The sequence below is a fragment of the Photinus pyralis genome, unplaced genomic scaffold (genome assembly GCF_008802855.1).
Source record: "Photinus pyralis isolate 1611_PpyrPB1 unplaced genomic scaffold, Ppyr1.3 Ppyr1.4_LG7, whole genome shotgun sequence".
Classification (NCBI taxonomy): domain Eukaryota; kingdom Metazoa; phylum Arthropoda; class Insecta; order Coleoptera; family Lampyridae; genus Photinus; species Photinus pyralis.
In genome coordinates this window covers 35630559-35651037 of record NW_022170738.1, presented here as the reverse complement: position 1 = coordinate 35651037, position 20479 = coordinate 35630559, and the positions used below count along the sequence as shown (strand labels likewise).

The window sequence follows — 20479 nt, the reverse complement described above, 5'->3', positions numbered from 1 at the left end:
CAATTTTAGAAAATGAAGGAGGAATGCTTTTGATTACACTATACCATAATAGCTTTGGTAAGCCATTAAATGAAAGAAACGAAAACTACGTTTAGCAAACAAATTTAGCTTTTGATATGATGTTGACTGTGTTCATGTGAAGTTCGACCGTTTGTTGCCATCGTTTTACTTCTTGTCCCATAGTTATGATAAGGACCAAGTATCTGCTACAAAATTTGTTGTAAACATTATTCCATAAACCTTCAGGTCCTATATGTTACAATGACACAGTAAATACCCTTACGTTTAAAAAACGATTTTAAAGCGCTTCGAAAGGATACATTCGGCATTAGAACTATGGTATACGTTTTTTGTGTGGACCAATTTTATACCTACGTTTAAAATCCGATTTATATTCATATACATATATAAACCATAGAGATCACGTTCTACGTTGACAATACGTATAGACATAACCGTTCTTTAGCATTTGTTTCATAAACGTATATAAATATAACACCACTTTAATATACGCATATAAATCGTATACCAATGGGAAATAGTAAACGCATAATATTCTTACAAGAATATAGCAATATCCGCCATTTATGAGTATTAGATAATATGCAGGGTTTTAGTCTACAATAAGCGCTTTTTTATACTTCTATATCTTTACATAAATTAGAACTAGCGTGTAAACGTATATGATACGTCGAGGTGTCCCCTATTATGCCAGAATTAACACACAACAAAAACCTACACCTGCCTTGTTATCCCATTTAAGCGCGATATGGAACATATAACAGTAGGTTGGCGCTGCTTTAACTCAAACCCGCCGCATAACCGGCCAGCTATAGCCTAGGGTTGCAATGTTGAAAGGCTTGAGACCTTCCACAGTGGTTGATTCGTGTAGGGTATTATAATCTTCGGCACCGCTTTTACAACTTACCATAGGGCTGAGCGCCACCCTGCTTCTTTATAGGCTTTATTATCCCTGTATAACACTGAGATGATAGAAGTCAAATTAACGAAAGAAATACTGGTTTATTTATTAAAAAATGAAATGAAATTAAAAATTATTGATTACAATTGACTCAAAACTAAGCAAATTAACGTTCAATCACTTGAATCCAGTGGCGTTCCTAGCTTGTGACAGCGGACGAAGCAGTACCTATGCTTGGACGGGCCGCGACGTGTTATCATAACGTTGTTCGTAGCTTAATTTGCAATAGGTATATTTTACATTTTTACCTCAATCCCAATTTGTGAAAAAAAAATACTTTCTATGTAATTTAAAAATAACGTAAGTAATACATTAGTATTATGCTCAGCGGTAATTCAAATTTTGCAAGTTGAACCATGTCGACGTTAAGTATTTAAATTAATTTCACACTGACTAATTTTTGTTTTTCAAATTAGTACAATTAGAATAAAATGTTAATTTGCAATGGCAGACGTAAAGTCGGAAAATATGAAGAGATAACGCAAAGTCTAATTTTAGGCGTAGATGTAATAAACTTGTACGTGATAAATGAATTGTGTACCTTTTTCTTCTATTTTAGGCGTAATGAAAAAATTAAAATGCGTGTGTAGAATCAAGATGTTATATTGCGAAGCGTGACCTTTTCAACAGGCTACGATAATAATTTAATTTAAAATGTTTTAATATCAGAATAAGCAGTAAGTATATACCTTTTGAACATCTAATGAGAATTAAAATATTAAACAGTGGCAATTTTGAAGAGGTAATTTAAAATAAATTGTTTATGGTCATGGAAAATTGTTGCGTTACAGTCGGGGGCGATCGAAAATGTTTGAAGTTTGAATTAGGCGTATTTTTAGCGCATTTTTGAAAAAAATTACGCTGGTATATTCTTATGGCTGGCTGTCCGGCTGAGATCCCAGCAATTGCAATACCTAGAAACTTCAAATTCTTTTTTAGCAAGGACTTCAAAACTAGGATTCGTAAAGCTTTAATATAGATGTCAAAAAATCCAATGCTCAATAAAGATTCCACAAACTTTCAAAGTCTAAACCAAATGGGCAATAAATAGTTTTAAGCAAAGGTATGTAAACTTTTAAATGTATAGTATAGTATGTTACACAATCATTACAGTGGGAAGAACATAAATTACGGTACCTAATTGAAATGAATTTATTTTCGTTTTGGTTAATTTCGCTCACAAATCGCATCAATAAGTCAATCAAAAATCGATACGTTGCGCTCTTGTGTGTCCAATGAACCTAATCAGCCAATTAACTTCAGCAAACCGTTTACACCATCGTTTAAACTGTGCAGGAGATGTTTGAATTATTTGCGTAGAAATTAACAGAGGATCGTTAAAGTAGCTTGTCGTTAATGGGTTTTCTGAACTATGTTTTTCTTTTGGTTTTATACGTCATTGCATTGTAAACCTTTATGCATATTTTAGTTTCTTAGTTTCAGTTACGATTGTTGTGTAAACTGCAGAGGGATGTCGTTTCTCTAGGTTGAAATAATGCCGAAGATCAAGCGAACCACCCTGTAGTAAAGTATTTACGCGTTGTCAACGTAGTTTCTGGTTTGCACACTGGAAATAACAGTCCTTTATGTGGAATGTTCCAATTTATAAGAGAAATAAGAGAACATTTAATGGTAATTTCGACGTAAGATGAAAGTTGTTTTGTAGAGGCGTTATCGGACAAATTAATTGGATTTATTTAATAACAACGCCACGTGCAAGATGACGAAGGTAGGCGTACGTTTTATTAATACGCGAGACGAAGCGGAGCAAATATCACCGGAGAATAACGATGTTGAACGGATGAGTGGAGGTGGATTGCACTTTTAAGTACGAGGAATGGGAAATAAAAAGACTGTTAAGCCTAAGGCGAATGTCTCTCCGTAATGCTGTTTGAAACTTACACAAGCGGTTCCGAAGTTAGAAGAACAGTCATTGTCCACTTTTTTATAAAATTTTTGTAAATCTTAATTTTCTTTGTTTGATTTTACAAATCTGGCTACTGATTTAAATTCAAAATTTGATTAGTGATTTCCTCGGTGATTTCTTTAGAATTTACGGATTTTGATTAATGCCTTCGAAATTGTTTAAAATAATGGTAATTTGACCTAGCTAAGTAGGTGTCTGTTGGGTGGAGTTTTGACCGCGTACCATTACACACCACTATACCGAGTTACTATTCCAAAACAGCAATTAACATGGGAAAACGTTTTTCTGCAGATTGTTGCTCCCTACACCAATCGAAAGGAGATTTTTTTTCATCTAATGATATACGAATTAGTTAATTTTCAATTGCATTTCTCATAATTTTATCGAAAATTCGACAAGAAATCCAATTAGCAAAATCATGTTATGCCAGGACTATATTAAGACAAAAAACCGATTCAAACGTCATTCAAGTGGAAAACGATGTTAGTTTCTGACAACTTTCATCAATTGACACGAATCTCGAATTAAATCAATGCTTTTTCAAGAGTATTTCTGCACTAGTTTATCAGAAATTTGAACCCAAATAAGTACCTATGCCAGTCGGTCACGATTTTGTAACCAGAAAAATTCCACAATACGCCATGCGCATACTGCACTACTGCCCCAATTCTCACCTGCTGCAAAATGAATTTAAAACACGAAAGCTTCTAGTACGAGAGATATAAGGAATGCGGAAGATGTTACTAACCTAAAATTACGACAAAATTCCAATGGTTTATCGCAACCTTCTTGTACTTTTAGTTATTTATATTCGATCCGCATCGTTCGCAACGACAACCGAATTTTAAAATGCGGGTGGAGAGATAAATTTAGGGTTTTTAAGGTGATGTAGGTGTGAGTGGCCGTCCTATAAAAATTACATCGGAAACCCTTCAATCCGCTGGATGAAACCAAACCGCGTAGAAGCGTCAAAACTTCGATTAATTTAAAACCAGCTGCTTGCAGAAGTACCTAATAAAGCATCTCCGAACCGTGAGGCGGAGAGGTGATGTAGGTAGTAAGTTTAAGTTGTGTTGAAGATTGTAACAGAAAGGTTAGTTTAAATCAATTTTGCAACATATTCCTTAATTATTTGTCTAAGTATCCATTTTTACGAAACCGTTACTTTTGACAGTTAGTTCCCATAGAACAACGAATCTATTCTCAGTGTTTATAAAATTAAAATATAAGTATATTATAAGAGAAGCAATCCAAACGACCCTTTCAGCTCAGATTAATATAATTTATCAGTAGCTTGGGTACTGGGCAAACTTAATTCCAATTACAAATAATTGACAGCCGAACGCATAATTTTCAAAAGGGCTAAATTTTAATTAATCACAATAATCCATAATTTCGACAATCTTAAATTTAATTAGGTCTGTCTTCGGACCACGCTCCCAACGGCGGCATTTGTGCACCACTAGACCACTGAGTTTCGTGACACACAAACAACAGCAATTTTAAATTACGTATATAATTCAATTATTCAATATAAATGATAAGACTAAACCTTTGCAGCATTCCTATGATTTGTTTTCTATACGCATTGCACGACCAACTTGCACATTTTCCTATCTCAACGAGTAGCTTTGACTACCTACCGAACGCTTTCTTTACAAGTTTCAAAAATATCCACTGCCTATAATCACATAAAGCAATTAGGCACGCTTGCTAAGAAGCATAAATTGCTTGACTTTTATTGCTTTAGTCGCATAATGACCGAACTCTGTTATTAGTTACGACCTTCAATATATGAATTTTGGCCTTCCAAACCGTAAACGACGATACTCTTCTTCTTAGACAAAGAAACTGGGAGCGCGGAGAGGGCTGCTATGTAAGTATGTTATCAATATAGGGCTTTCAATAAATGTCGACATTTCATCAATCCTGAATTACTTCCATACCTTTGACACTTGTTTCATATAAGACAACATACTCGACGCGTTCAATACTATGTTCGTAAGATCCATCGCTAACAACTTTTTTCATATTATTTGTTATACGGTTTACTCAAATTTGTAGGTAGCAACTTTTTCTCTGCTTCTGCAAAAACCACTGGACGAATATCTTTTTCAGCAAAATTCATTTTATTTTGACAGACAGTAACAAACCCCGCATATGCGTTCGACTACAAATAGAACATAATCAAGAAATTTAGACTGCACTCTTAATTACCACGTACTGACTTTGTCGATCAAACTTTAACGTAAAGACGCGCGTGTACTCAATTTTCAAAGGACAGCCACTCGGCCTCAAATTTTTTTTATCGAGTTGCAATTCGGCCTCGAAATTGATGAAAGAGCGACTTTAAACGGGCAACAACCTGGCCTCACAATTGACAAAAGGCTCCGTCTAGCGGACCGCCACTCGGCCTCGAAATTGACGAAAGGCCCTTTCTAAACGCCAACTCCGGTATTTAAACGGATTTCCCTCCTTAAATAAATCGAAATTCCTTATCCAATCATCGACGCCTGGCAATGAAAGCTTCGCTCGAGGACGTTCTTCAGTTACGTACGCAAATTTTACGCGGAATTATCTAAAATACATTTTCTACAAAAACAAAAAGTTTTTTTTTTCGATTAAAAGGTAACCTTATCTCTAGATACTTACACTAATCTTTTACAAAAATAAAAATACCCAATAAATCAAATCTGAACTGTCACAAATGAATTAGCAAAACAAATTGATAAGGGAAATTAAGATTAAAAAAATTTCCTATCCTTTCTAGGAACTAATCTTTTTTTACAACGAAACAAGTAAACAAACACCTTGAATACAGGCTATAATACGGAAAATCGTTATGTGCTTATCCGTATGGAATCCCAAGCGATTAATCAAATTAATAGAAATTAGCATTTGATTAGTAATTAAACGACCCGTATTCACTTCAGGTGCCTGGAGTTAAACCTCAACGTCCAACCCGGCATTGTTTACACAGCAATATTAACAAAGTCGAAAATGAGCTAAAAGACTTATTGTCAAACTAGAAGGGAACCATACTCCCATTAAAATAAAAAAAAACACATTGTCACCAACCCAGAAACTATCAATAAATATTGAAAATATCCAATTATGTACTGTTCCCTGGCGATATCGTTAATAACTCCTCTACAACGAAGAATATTTTGTTTTTTTCTTGTTTTGGTGTGAAGAACGTGCCCCCAGGTTTGTAAAATGTATTATTAGATCACCCCGTATAGTGGCATATACCAATATGAAATGTTTTCGACGTAGGTAGGTACTTAATATTAAATTTTAGTATCATATTTTCTTAATGATACATTCATTATGATTAACCTTCATACTAAAATTGATTTAATATATAGAACAAGAACATTAAAATAATTGTTATTATGATCCATTAGTAGTGAACGTGAAATACTTCGCAATTCGCATTTAATGCAACAGTAAATTGTGAAATTTGGTATTGTTATATAATAAAAAAATATGGTAAACGGTACAATTATTTAGTTACATCCCGCTGATAACCTTTAATGTACCATGCGAAGGTCGCTATTTTTATACAAAACATGGAAGATATAAATAAAGCAACCTTAGAAGGTACACATTGAATCATTGTAATGTTGCCAGAACTACTGGCGGTAAGCCATACATAAGTCAAGGTCAATCCGAAATTTAATTGATACTTTCCCGTAATCTTTTTTTTTGTTACCGACGCCAAGTGTAGCTAATTATAAAAAAGTTACCGACGAGCATTGCGAATTTAATGTAATTCCTCAAAAATGGTTCCGAACGTTTACGTGCACGGTAATTATAATGGACGTAATTAATAATAATTAATCTGCAGATGGAGTGCGGTTATACAAAAATCGCTCATTATTAGACAATTATTTGGTGTATTGATGTTTTATAACTGCAAGGGTACAACGTTCATTACAGGCTTTGCATGTAAAAGTCTGGTCTTGACGTTACATTTGTTAACTTGACAATTAGCGATGTGAGTTAACCAACAAAAAGCCGCTAAACGGCTAACTTAATTTGCATCTCGTCTGTTCACAAACGCAAACTAGTTTACTTCTGCGGTTTAATATGCAATTTGATGTTTGTTTACATTAAAATTAGGAAGGCAAATTAACTGTTGGTCGAGACAAATAAGTACAAGGCCCATAATATGTGACTGTGGTACATATAAATAGCTCGTTTGCGATTTATTAAGTTAATTATACAGTTATAATTTTAGCTCTAAGTTATTATTTGGACATGGAGGTGTCTTTTAAGGATTTAAGATAAGTAACGCAATTTAGCTGGCTCAGTGCCCAGCCATCTAAAACAGAAAAGCATTTCAAAGCAGCGGGAAATTGGAAATGTGAAATGTTTGATAGATAAAATGCATTTATTCCAAATTTAGTCCGGACCAGCTGCACCACAAACCGATCTTCGAGATCGTTTATAATTTTGTATTGCTGTTGCATGCCATGCCTGTCTGTCCGTGTGCGCGATAACTTTGATTAGAAACGTCCTATTTTTTATTTTAAAATTGAAGTACACATGTTCAGAAAGCCACACGTAGTGGGTGTCGGATTCTTTAGTGATTGATGCTTCAGAATCTTGTGCATTTGGGTAATATTTGGGACCATGTCAGAAGCACTTGTTTGTGTAATACAACGAAAGCACCTTATGATATAAGTTCTTTTTGTTACACACATTTTAAGGCCAAACATTTTTGCTGCGAGAACAGAACGAACGTTGAGCTTCTCATGCTGCGAACTACTATCAATGGCTTCGATCCTTGACCACGTCGACATTATCATTTTTCGTTTTATTGATGGTGTAACTTCTTCATTAGAAGCATTATTATTGTTCACAATATATTTTGTTCAAAGCTCCTCGTAACTTTTGAATGGATTGCTCTATCTATGGTTGGAATGTGAACCACGCAATTTTAGCGCTTCAGTAACAAACAGCTGATGCGTTAGTTGAGAACGCATGGAATTTTAATTGCCATCATCCATATTTTATTAATCTCTGACAATTGGGGATTGTGGAATATATAGTGAACGGATTCGCCTAAAAACTACAATAGCTACTCAATATCCTTTTTTACGAGCCATATAAAAAAATAAAATTGATGATGATGTACCCGAAACGAAATGTTGTATTGAAAATCGCACAAAGCTGTCTTATAAAGCAATAGTCTTTTTTTAAAATATTTTTCTGTATCTTTTCAAATAACACCAGAACAAAATTAAACCAAATCGAAAAATTTCCGTTTTTCTGGCATATCTACAGAAGCAATCGGAATTTTCTGGTTTCCTTTGCACCATGATAATAACATTTTCATTGCGCATCCTCACCCCAATGACTTCTTATCTTCTATGGTTTCCGATATCCCCATGATAAATATCCTTTATCTTGGACACAGTGTATACGTCGTAGTCTGAAATCCGTCATTTCACGAAAAGCATAGTCATTTAGTGAAACACTGACAATTTTACGTGTGGGGTAGTTTGCCTTCCTCTTCTAGATCGATAAGCGATACCATTTATCTATCTCGAATGGGAAGGACACCCAATCGCTAGAAAACATTTATTTAAGAATTTTCAATTGTAATGCATACATACACATTTCCTGGATACCGCTAAATTTTATGATTTTACAGTCAGGGTTTATAATCGTAATGTTTTTGTTGTAGAAGAAAGTTTGTTAAGTGCTGCGAGTATGAAGAGATTTAAGTCATCGTAATAAAAGTGGTTGTTTTATGTCAAATTAAATAAGTAAAGTTTCCCCTTATCAAAGAGCCAAATTTTACATCAGTAATTACAAGGAACCCAGTGTCGTCTAAATTCGCCTGACTGAAAATCGCATTGCAACCGAAGAATTTGGATTGTTGACACTTTAAAATAATTAAGACTTCTTTTAGTAATTCCTTCTATCGATCGCTTGTTGCTTGGTATTTGTTTTTCTGGACCTGGGCACCTATTTTTCTTTCAGGTTATTTGATTGATTTATGTTGAATAAATTTGTTTCATCTGTAAATGGTGGACCCCAAATTACTACCTAGATAAGGGTGTTCATGTTAAATTTTCCTATTTAGTGATCGTTTGCCATTGCACATAGCAACATTTATGAAACAGTTATTGTACATTCTCGTTCCTGTCTATGTCCACAGCATTGCCTCGCAATTAAAACCACTTTGCCCACAGAAGCACAAGTTACTGTCAATTTTCCTTCTTTAGTCCTAAAATGCTGTAATTTTGGAGTCATAAATAACATTCTTTACATTAAGAAATTTTTGTCTGTTTTTATTTTAGCCTAACGTTAAGATTTAATTTTACCATTAGGGATTTTCTTGGGGTTTTAATAATAATAATAATAATGGTTTTTATTGGTTAAATAATGGTTCCTACACCATAACCAATGGGCACAAGGCCAGGTAAACCCGTTGATATGGTCACCTGTTCTTCCCCTTGAAACCCCCTTGTGTAAATACAAATAAATAAAGTTATTCTGCAATAGAAGTTATTTGTAAAGTAAACAATTATTGACAGGCAGCTTATCGTTTGGAGATGCAACGGAAACATCGTAGTGGTTTCAATTACGTTCGCATTAACATTCGCTCTCTAATGATTCGATGTTTGATGTTTCTTTTGAAGACTGCAGCAGGCAGATACAGTAATTTTGTATTTTTGGGGTTGTTACAAAATTTACAGATGTTGAATAAGAAAGATCGTTTGAATAATGATAATTTAAACATAGGAACAGATAGAAGTCTCCTGTGCCTCAAATTTAAGTGGTGCACGTCTGTACGAAAGGTAATTTTGCGGTAGAGATACGGGGGAATTTTACTGTTTAATATTTTATGAAAAAATAAAGAAGAGTGAACTAGCCTTCTTTCCATCATATTGAGCCAGCCTAGCATTGGTAAGGTATGTGAAATCCGTTCGAACTTCCTAATTCCAAATATGAAGCGCAAGCATGAATTTTGGACACGCTGGATTCTATCACAGTCTTTGAGTAATAAGCACGGTCCATATACCACGTCACAATAATTGAACCGTGATAGAACCAGTGCATCACAAAGAACAGCCTTCTGCTTGATGCTAAGAATGTGACGACTAGAATACAAGCATCTTAACTGATAATAAGCCGAAGCAATAAGGTTTGTTGGTTATTTGTCCGGTGATACTCTTCAGAATTATTTTTATTTTGGAAATTTTATACAAATCTTGTAGCTACCTCTCGCGGTTTTCTCTTATATTTATTTTCGGACCTTGTGCTTATTTCCCTGCATTTTTGTATTTCCTTTTAGTGTCCTTTACTTTCCCTAAATGTTTATCCTTGATTAAGTCATCGTCACCTTCACTTTTTCAAGATGCCATTCAATACTTTATCTAAGGTGGGAAAGAGTTTTGTATTTCTATCCAAATTATTTTGGGATTTAACCTTGATTTTGATAGCGCTTAGCTTTAGTCTTGTGAGTCGAATTTAATTGGTGCCAAATAAACGTTCCGTTTCCGTAATCCATTTAGTTTACTGCCGAACAATGGCCCGTATGAATAAAAGTAAGCAAATGCTTATACTTGCAAAATTCAAAGTAAATACTCGTAACTGCCCCTTCATACTGGTCTGTTTAGCATGGTTTAGCAGCGCTGCACAGCGTCCTGTCCTTCTGCTTAGAAGCGCTGCTAAGTCGCCCAGTGCGAAGGAGCACTTACGAGTATTTACTTTGAATTTTGCAAAGCATTTGGTTACTTTTATTCATACGGACCAATGTCTCAGTGTAAGGTCCCGCCTTTCTGAGTTGTAAGTACTCCTTCATGTAAATTTTACTCCTGATTATAGTATACTTTTACAAAAAAATTATTTCTCGATCGATCGTTCGTAGATTGCCCCAACCCCGGTATGTATTATTTTTTTTGCACGTAGTGTCATTATGTTTTCGTCCCTCCATCGGGGCATTTTTTCTAGTATTTGATAGCTATCGACCCACGCTTAGAATCAGCTCCGGACAACCTGCACTAGCCCCGTGCAGACTCCAATAAGCAAATGTAACGAGATAATTTAGGTTGGAATTTTTCCCACAGAAATACGTAAAATGGCAATTTAAAGCCGTCAAAATGTCAAGGTTCTGCAGTGTCATCGCAGGCAAATGCTGCTCGTGATAATGTAAAGAATTCATCTGGATGATTGGGGTCAACGAAATATTCGTCATTACCATCTTTTCATTTTTAATGAATTTTATGGAAGCCATTTTGAAGTCGCAAGTATCCCAATCAGTTAAACTCGATGCAAGTGAATTTTAATATCTGTAACAACTATTCAGCATTAAACTTTGTCCCCATTTCACCAACGTTCTATTTCTTACAGTTACCAAGATAGCAATGCTAATGTATCGAGTTTGTACATCATATTGTATGAAAGTCAGATGCTGGAAAACCAATCTCTTATTCAAATAGAATTCAAATATTCATTTGAATAGGAGATGGTTTTCCAGTATCTGACCTATCTACATACAGGCTGTTCTCAAGAACGATGAATCTTTCACATAATTTACGTTTTTTGCGGTTTTAATCACTTTAGGAATTAAGAGAAGCTCACCTAAAGAGCAGCATATACGAGTATACCGATTTATAAATACGAACGGAATCCAGAAATGACAAAGGATCTCTAGACGCTTCAGGCTTAATAACTCTTATGGCGCACTTGGCATTAAAAGCTGTCTTTCTGAAAAAATCCGTCACTCGACAATTACTTTGCGCTCTAGCTGTCTTGCATAACTTCATTGTTAACGGAAATTACATACATTTTTTATGAGACATTTGGAAATACACATAATTCGCATAAACATTTATGTAGAAATTTTTACATTATCAGAAATTACACAGCAGATATAAAATTTACGAGGTACAAATAAAATAAGCATAAAACTGCACTGAATAGTATGTCAGAACAGAGCCGTGTAGTTAAGAAAGAAATGTTAAAGGTTCATCAGCAAATCAAAGCTGCTGTTCTCGAGCTTCGTAGAAAAGAAAATACACGGATCCTTAACTTTGAATTTCCCATTTTATCACATAATTATGTAACACAACAATTATGGATCCTAGTGACTGAAATAGCATTAAATTCACACTTGAAAACCTTTTTTTGAATAAAAAGGGTTCTCGGATCCGTCATTTCACTACAACATTGCAAATTATTATTAACATAAAACTCGTCCAGAAGCCGATCCTAAAACTGCAACTTCTTCATTTTGTTGACGAAGCACAACTCTTCAATTATTTCTTATTTGACGTACTAACGTACGTTTTTATGACAACCACACTCTTCTCGTGCAATGTCTTGAAATCAATTTCAGATGGCGATAGCTCACGAATACTCAAATAACACACGTTATCGTTCGTGTGAAATTTACTACCAATTGAAGTATACGAACTTCCTTCTTTTTGCTCCTATTACTTACTCTGCACAGGGAAATATTAGTCGACAATGAGACTTAAAAGTACGATGCTTGTTTCAAGTGGAAACTTCAGATAAAGGGCTTTTAGTTCGTAAATTCAAAGCTCGGGAAGCAGTCAAGATAAATAATTGGCGGAGCGAAATACTTCGCGTTCATAAAACAAACGGGAACGTAACCTTTCTAAGGAAATTATCCTTCATATGGTATTCGTTTTAGAAATGACTCGCATGAGGTCCTCCAGTTGAGCTTGAAATATTGAATCTCCTTTAACGGATCATTTCCACGTAGATTTTCTATTTAAAAGGAAAACATACGACCTTCCCTTTGCGTGTCATAAATGTGTCACTATCGTATGATTTTATAAACACTCTAGTGACCTTAAATCACGCAAGACTAAAATGTACAAAACATTTAAAGGTTATTTAATTGAAACATGTGGTTCCGCCAATTGCGGTTTTGGTGAACGAGCGCCCTAAAAATTACAACAAATTTCTTGTCCAAATTTCACCGAATGACAGTAAAAGGTGTTCTTGTGCCGAATTGGCTGTATGCTCATTTTGATCTATTTATTGCCAAAGGTCACACATTGTATGGTCTTATACAGAACTTATTCACGATGCTGTACCAACTGACCCGATTTGCTGTTTGAGACCACATAACTTTGTGCTGAGCTATTACCATATTTTATTGCCAAGGCCTGAAAACCTTGTGCTCTTATTAAGCTAGCAATCACTAAAAGCTGTTGGGTAAATCCACTTACCAGTTTCTGATCCCAGAGGTTTTCCACAATCGATCTGCATAATTTTGTATCACGCGCACTGTCGCCAATGGGAAAAGTTACTACTCCCGAACACACTATATGCCCCTTCCTTAAATTATCTCTTGCTTTGACAACCTCTCCGAGCTCAGAAGGGCGCTTTCTGCTAACAATATGCAATCCGAAAAAAACACAAAGCAAAGGAGAGGGAGTGATAGCGTGCCATATAAAGTGAGAAAAAATCTAACGTTTGTCACGTCGAACAACTCGAATACTGAAATTGTAATTAACACTTAACGAAAAGCAATAATTCACATTACTTTAAATAGTACAGATCATAGTACCTTGCGTCATCTTTAGTTTTTCTTTTAAATTGTTAGGATGAATATGGATGTAAACAGTCCAAGTTTTCGACATCGAAAGAACTGTGCGAGCGACGCAGCACCATTGTGTCTACTATTTGGGTTTTTGTTAGTCCTGAAAGACAGATTTTAAAGCATTTCATTTTTTTCAGGTCATAAGTTAAGTAAAAGCGTATTAACATTTTACAAATGAACACCACGAGAGCAAAATCTTCTCTAAAGCTATAAGGAACAAGCAACGCGCACACGGAAGAGCAATAAAGATCAAAATACAGGGTAAAATACTGAAAAGTACGTTCAGGTGACCTATAGCGGAAGAATAAGAAAAACTAAGATGTAAAAACTTGACCAACAAAACTAACTAGCCACTTGCACGCGGAATATACAGATGGCGCAACGGTCATCAAAATGTTGAATGGTAAAACTGAAAAGAACAAACGTTACAAAGTAAGCTTCAACAGCCCCTACTTGATCGATAGTGAGTATTAAACAATACTATACGAATAAGTACAAATACAATAATTTTATACAATAAGCATGTGGCATTTATTAAAAACTAATTTGACAAAATTTATGAAAACCTTCACAAACATCCTCTTAAACAAAGGTCCGCCATTGTTAAAAGTATAACAATGGGATCCCATGAATATGAAATTACTATTGATTTAAGTAACAATAAATTAAGATCGTATTAGAAACTTTGTTTACCCTCAATGCCCCTGTATATTTTTAAGGAACAAGGATTGTTGTCTAAATTCAGTGGTTTTAATATAATTACGTTTTCATGGTAAGTTCTATTATAAAAGCTAAAGGAAACTCTACTACCTTCGCCTCTTCATGGTGATTCATTATCGATTTATTATTTTTTCTGAAACTACTTTAGAAACAACTAATACTTTCGTCTCTAAAAAAGGTGAAGAAACTGCGATTTTCCTCGCTAGTGAAGAAAGCTACTTGTTAATGTTAATAATGACAAATTGAAACAAACCCGTATCTAGATTGCTAAGTGTCAAAGTTCATTATTGCATACGATAATTTTTTTTATATTGATTGTATATAGTTGCAGAAAAAAGTAATGTGTAAAACTTCTGAACTCTCGTTCAATTGACTCACTCGCTACGCTCATGTCTCAAACTTTGAACTCGAGTTGAAAAACTCCACTTTCTTCTCTAGTTGAACAAATAACTATTTGTCGTAGTGTAACTGGAAGTGATTAAAACGAACACACATTGAACAAACTTCAATGTCAATTCCGGTTTATTATTATTGAATTTTTTTATTTTAAATAAGACAGATATTTACTCATGTAGATAAGGTTAAATTTGAGATGCCATCCCTCTACCGAATTTGTTGTTCTAGATACCTAGATATATTCTTTTCTGTACTCTAACATAGTTTTTTCCTAAGTATGTGCGCACGAAGAGTTAATTACATCATTTCCTGCTTAGTTATTACTTCTATTATACCTACTAATAAGTAATAATTAGCACCATGTAATATATTTTAATTATATTCAATATTACCTTTGTTTACACACGTTCCAATATAATATGAGCCAATATGTTACGTATGTAAAATAAAATGTATGTAGTAGGTCCATACGATTTGAGACTTTAAAAATGTATTAAGACTTAATACGCGTACATTTTTGGAGTTTTACGGCGGCTGATGTTCATGAATGCCTGTACCTATTCCTTTGATTCATTTAAGCGAAATCAGTGGCTTTGACCGAAAATTCCAGAAAGTTTGATTTACACCTGAACTAAATCTTGGACACGAATAGAAAATCTGACATGAAGACCCTATCTGGGTCGCACAGAGAATTAGAATAAACACAATTAATTGATTGACAATGGCAAACATCCGGAAACACATGCAACAATTAAAAAAGATCTCTGAAAGAGAGAAAACAGAATTACAAAGCGTGTTTGAACATAATACCCCTCACACACGCAGTCGATAACTAAAAATAAAGGAAAATCTTAAATTACTTGCACTTTTTAAAGAATTCAAATAAATCTGATCGTAAAAGATTTGCGGCATTCAGGCGGACTTATCAAAGACACAAAAACTCTCGCTGACAGCTCGATAAAGCTTCACTTCTTTAATAAGCTGCACGCAATGACGCGAAGTGACTTGATAAATAAGATGGTGGCTGCTTTGTTTACTCACACTTTTTCTGAATATGGACCAATCATTTTCAAACCACTTTCGACAAACTTTTACCTTCTTGTATACTGTATTTCAAAACCGATGAACTGTGTTTTTAACAAAACCAATAGAATAGACAGCCCGAGATTTAGCGTAAATAAATTTACACGCTCTTTAGCCGTCTCGGAACTCGCAGCAGCCTCGGTTCTTCGTTAATTCCCGTATTTAAGAGAACCTTTCACTATAACAAATAATCCCTTTCTTCAGGATTTTCAAATAACTCAATGGGACTTGATAACACGAGCTTCGAAGGAACACGTCCCCACTTATTCTGAAATAACGCGCACATTGTACTATCTGCTTCGTTATCTTTTCTAACAGGAGTAAGTACACGTGCGTTAATTAAATTTCATCCGATAACAAAACTTCTTATCGCACAGACAAGCAGATTTATCTACATTTTAACACGCAATATCAAGTTTTACAATTAAATACACAAATCTAAATAAACAATTTACAAAATTTAAACAAGAAAATAATACAAGCAATTCTAAAAGGAAAAATAACACTGAGGCACCAATTCAAACACAATGAACCAACTTTGCGCCCTTTCGTAGATAATCCCCCAAATTTACGCTTAATAAAATTTAAACTCCCTCGTATACAGGATGTCCCGTCATTATTTTTGATTTAGACAGAAATAACATCTACATAACGTTGTATCAATGTGCTCGAACCTACACATTTCCTGGGCGTATAGTACGGACCTGGGGCTACATCAAGAATGGGATGTACAAGACGATACCAAATACTGCCGAGGATATACAGAAGATATTCATGAGGCTTTCTGTGGTGTATCACAACATTTTAAATTTTGGAAATCTCTACTACAAACGACTGATTTACTTATCAATTATAAAAGCAATATGGGTGTATGGGGATTCGGCTCTGGGGGTGCACTAAATTAAGCAACAGAGACATTGTTGTCGAAACAAGAACGAAAGGTTGCGTTACGAGAAGAAAATACACAGTTCCGAATATTTTTTAAGTTAAAAAGTATTATCGAAAAGCGGTGCCAGTAGTAGGTAATAATTAAAGGAAATGGATATGCGTTTTCTTTGATTAGGTGTAAATCAAAAGTGTAAACGATTAGGTGTAAATCACAATTGTAAATGATAACGTACGATTTTCCATCCACAGATAATTAACTTTTTTAGCGTTTTGTTATAGCGTTGAGTAATTAAATCCTTCACTCAACGGTAATAGTCAATGACGCAACGTCAAAGAAACACTTACACTCGATAGATACTTAAGGTAGGCGTTTCCACCAATAACATTTTTAAACTAACATAAAATTGCAGCGATTAATCAATTCAATCAGCGTAAGTAATCCGAAACAAAGTTTATTCGACCTTTCGTGAGAGATTCCAACTTTACCCACTAAATCTATCGACTAACTGCTACAGCTTTTTGCTAATGAAATGTCCCGGTTGATTGCTTCGGGCCGCAATATAATCGCTGCCTTCGCTAAACCATTATGGATATTGTCCTATGAGCGCCACATCGTCAAATGCCAACATGCATGTCAATTTTTTGAAATAATGTTAGCTAATGCCCGATTACATCCCATTTTCACGAGAGGCGTAAACTCCATTTATTTTAAAAACCATTAACGCAATGGATTAAAAGGGCTTTAAACTTTATTATCAAGGCGACCGTTAAATAACTGAGATAAATTTCTACTTCAAAAGGTCAAAAATTAATTGCAGAAATACCCGAGTGTTGTCGAGCGCATATTTTATAAGTGGGATTATTAATACGTTGTGGAATCACATGTGCGTTTATAGTGAGATGTATACGCCAACAAAATTGATAGGCATATTTACCCACCTTTTAGGTAAGGCATTCGATCAAAATATGATAAATGGATGACGGTGTATTATAGACAGTCGTTATGCTTTTCTCCTTTTTAACTCTCTAAAAACCCACAATAGAGAGGTTGTTATGGTTTTAAACACTCCATACAGATAAAAACCATAGGAGTGGTGTCAAAATGAAACAAGAATGTCGGTGGATATTAATACAAATGATCATGAAAAATGGGGGTTGTTTTTTTAACATTCACGTACAAGTGGCAACTAATGTAACAATTGAAATAAACCCCTAATAATGCCAACGAAATTTACATCATGCCATTAGTATTAAATTATATCCGTCTAAATTCTGCTTTCATTTAAGTCACGTCATTATTTCAGCATTTCCTTGTCATTTGTGACAGTTTATCATTTTGCTCTGACAGTAGGATGGAGTTTTTAACTTAACGCAAAGCTCCGAAAGACTCTCCGTGATAAGGTGTTAAAACCACTAAACTATACTGCACCGAAATTCCTCACCAGGTATTGGTACAGAATTAAAGCCATGATAGAAAGGGGGAGATAAAATTACTCTCTGTTTTGTACTTTCCTCTTTTTATATCCTTTTAAGTAATTTCGCACAGATTTTGCGGAAGGTTCCATACGTGGAAAGTGACAAAAAATCAACTAATTTTCCCAATTACAAGATTACTTAATAATATCACAAACCTTTCAAATAAAATCTAGAACCACGTCGGCCAACGTTTTAATTTCATGGCATATTTTGAACAGTTAACAGTTTCAACGGAAGGGTCAATTAATCCCTTTCCGCATGCGTTATTCTGTACTTCACTTTAATCAATCAAGAAGATTCCGTTTCTTGTTATAGGAAATATTATAGCACAACAGGCTGTTTAGTTCTTTACTGTCATTTGTAAAACCAGAGGGTGCAATAAACGTAAAATGGTACATTTGATGACATCCAAAGTCACACATACACAAAAATCGTTAATAATGCTATTTATAAACAGGACACGCTGATACAATATACATACCTATAGTCCTACTGCTGTGGTTGAACACTAACCTGAAAAAAAAACAGATAACAGATAATGATTATACTCATCAGAAAGCAGATAGCATTATGATTATACTCATCCGGAAAAAAATAATTATTAAGTAATTACTAATATCTTTGGATCGGGTTCCCCTATCCTTTATAGAAACACAAACATTCACGGGATTAATTCCAGTAAATCCACTTCTTCAGGAATGTTAGAATGACTTTAATTATTGATAATTTTATTTGAACCTCGTATAAACAAATTAGGTACACAACGCAACAAAATGTTTGCACCTTGGACTCCAACGCTTTCGTAGTAATTTTTTTTAGTTAACCAAACGGTCATTTTGGAAGCTTCCTGCGGGGTTTTTTCAGTAATGTTGGAGGTAGCATCAAAGTTTACCTACCTAATATGGACTGTACTCCCCCCACCCCCCACCACCGCCTCTACTTAAGGCAATACTGCAAAATACATTGACCTTTGCTGAGTTTGTAGACATTTATGGATAAATTTTATGAGTAGTTTTTATTAACGTAAGTACCCTAAATACGCAGGACACAAATATAGTCGTAAAATAATTTCTGTATATATGTTATTAACAAAGATTATGCATTATACACCCGGTATCCCGTTAATAAAGGGTCCTGTAAAATAGACACCTTATCAGAAACAATTTCAAAAATAATCCGAACCGTAAAATTATTACTTATCTACTTAACAGTACATATATATATAATATATTAAAAGTTTCCAAGTGGAATGTTTTAGAATTGGTAACAGAACAATGGCTACGGAGCTTTTAGTACAATAACGCTCAAATCCCGCACTCCGCTTGAAAGCTTTCTCGAGCACAAAAAAACCCTAACTAATTTAATTTTCAAAACTAATATGTAATTGATGAGTAATCGATTCAATTACCTTAAGTAACGCGAAAAGCTTGCCCTAGATAACTTTATTCGGCCTTTCGTGACAGGGCCTACAACTTTATGAACTGAAACTATCGACTAACCGCTTATTGCGAATGAAATGCCGGAGATGATGGACGCTATACGTCGAAGTAATCGGTACCTCAAAGTTGGTGATTTTATTACGCGCGTACGCCCGCAATTCTCCTAATTAATGTTCGAATTTTGTCGGCCATTTTTGCTATAAGATAATATTACACTTAATCTTCGAGACGGGCGTGAACTCTGTTGAGTTTAAACATCATTAACGAAATGGATTAAAAGCGTATTAAAATTTTATTAAGTACCGAGGGCGACCGTTAAATAAGAGAAGTAAATTTCAGTCTATAACCAAAATAAGTTATTGATCGCCTATTAACAGAAGGAAGATCGCTTTTCAATTAATGTTAGAAATAAAAAAAGGGAATTGAAACTTTGTGAAATCAAGTTACGTTTCATGAATCAAAAATCTGAAAGCTCTTCACCCAATTTATGATCACATCGAGTCGTTCCGCTGATGGATTTCGTAAGCACTTTGTCAAGCTGTAGAAGCACGACATTAATATCACGTTTTGTTTCATGTTCGATAACAAAAAAAACATAAATACAGAATTTTTTGTTCATTTGTGATCGCCCTGTACATAGCATTTGTCATTTTAGAGCGGAAGCTGAGAAAATTGTAGTGTTATCCATAACCAATAACTGAATTAGTACATTTACGAAGTATTTTTATGTAACTGCATCAAGGTATTGGAACAGAGCCATACCAAGGAAGCGCAGTTTTGACTTGACAACTTCTTCCGTAGGTAATCGGGCAACACGCGTTAAACTTCTCATACAACTTTGGTCAAATTTATTATAAAAATAACAAACTGCGTGTTCATAAACAAAAATAGGGCAGACTGCGCGAGAATTTAGCGTAAACAAAAATACACGTTCTACAACCGTCGCGAAACCAACAGCAGCGTTTTCTTGTCTC

At 34.7% G+C, this 20479-nt stretch overlaps 1 long non-coding RNA gene across 1 annotated transcript in view; it reads right to left on the bottom strand.

The window, feature by feature from the left end:
- Positions 1–19586, bottom strand: part of LOC116177387 — a 68281-nt gene extending 48695 nt beyond the window's left edge. The window contains exons 1-2 of the long non-coding RNA XR_004146663.1: positions 19475–19586; positions 18548–18579 (exon numbers count right to left, since the gene is read on the bottom strand). This is a non-coding gene — a long non-coding RNA (uncharacterized LOC116177387). The remainder of the gene's footprint in view (positions 1–18547; positions 18580–19474) is intronic.
- Positions 19587–20479: the final 893 nt, after the last annotated feature.